Genomic DNA, 988 nt, shown 5'->3' with positions numbered 1-988 from the left:
GACTTCCCCCTATGAAGGGGCAGTGTAACAGAGAGCTCTGTGACTAGGCCCACCCCAAGGTAGACTTGCCCCTATGAAGAGGCAGTATAACAGAGAGCTCGGTGACTAGGCCCACCCCAAGTTAGACTTGACCCCATGAAGAGGGAGTGGAATAGAGATCTCTGTGACTAGACCCACCCCGAGTTAGACTTGCCCTTATGAAGAGGCAATGTTATAGAGAGCTCTCTGACAAGGCACACCTCAAGTTCGACTTGCCCCTATGAAGATTCAGTGTAATAAAGAGCTCTGTGACTAGGCCCAGCCCAAGGTAGACTTGCCTCTGCGAATAGGCAGTGGAACAGAGAGCCCTGTGACTAGGCCCACCCCAAGGTAGACTTGCCCCTGTGAAGAAGCAGTGTAATAGAGAGCTCTCTGACGAGGCCCACCCCACGTTCAACTTGCCCCTATGAAGAGGCAGTGTAATAGAGAGCTCTCTGAGAAGGCCCACCCCAAGGTTGACTTGCCCCTATGAAGAGGCAGTGTAACAAAGAGCTCTCTGAATCGGCCCAGCCCAAGTTCGACTTGCCCCTATGAAGAGGCAGTGTAATAGAGAGCTCTGTGACTAGGCCCAACCCAAGGTAGACTTGCCTCTGCGAATAGGCAGTGGAACAGAGAGCCCTGTGACTAGGCCCACCCCAAGGTAGACTTGCCCCTATGAAGAAGCAGTGTGACAGAGAGCTCTGTGAGTACGCCCACCCCAAGGTAGACTTGCCCCGATGAAGAGGCAGTGTAATAGAAAGTTCTGTGCCTAGGCCCACCCCGAGATAGACTTGCCCCCATAAAGAGGCAGTTTTATATAGAGCTCTGTGACAAGGCCCATCATGAGGTAGACTTGCCCCTATGAAGGGGCAGTGTAACAGAGAGCTCTGTGACTAGGCCCACCCCAAGGTAGACTTGCCCCTATGAAGAGGCAGTATAACAGAGAGCTGTGTGACTAGGCCCATCACGA

Source organism: Vombatus ursinus, unplaced genomic scaffold (genome assembly GCF_900497805.2).
Source record: "Vombatus ursinus unplaced genomic scaffold, bare-nosed wombat genome assembly UNPS02009132.1, whole genome shotgun sequence".
In the NCBI taxonomy this organism is placed as follows: domain Eukaryota; kingdom Metazoa; phylum Chordata; class Mammalia; order Diprotodontia; family Vombatidae; genus Vombatus; species Vombatus ursinus.
Note: the sequence above shows the minus strand (reverse complement) of the source record.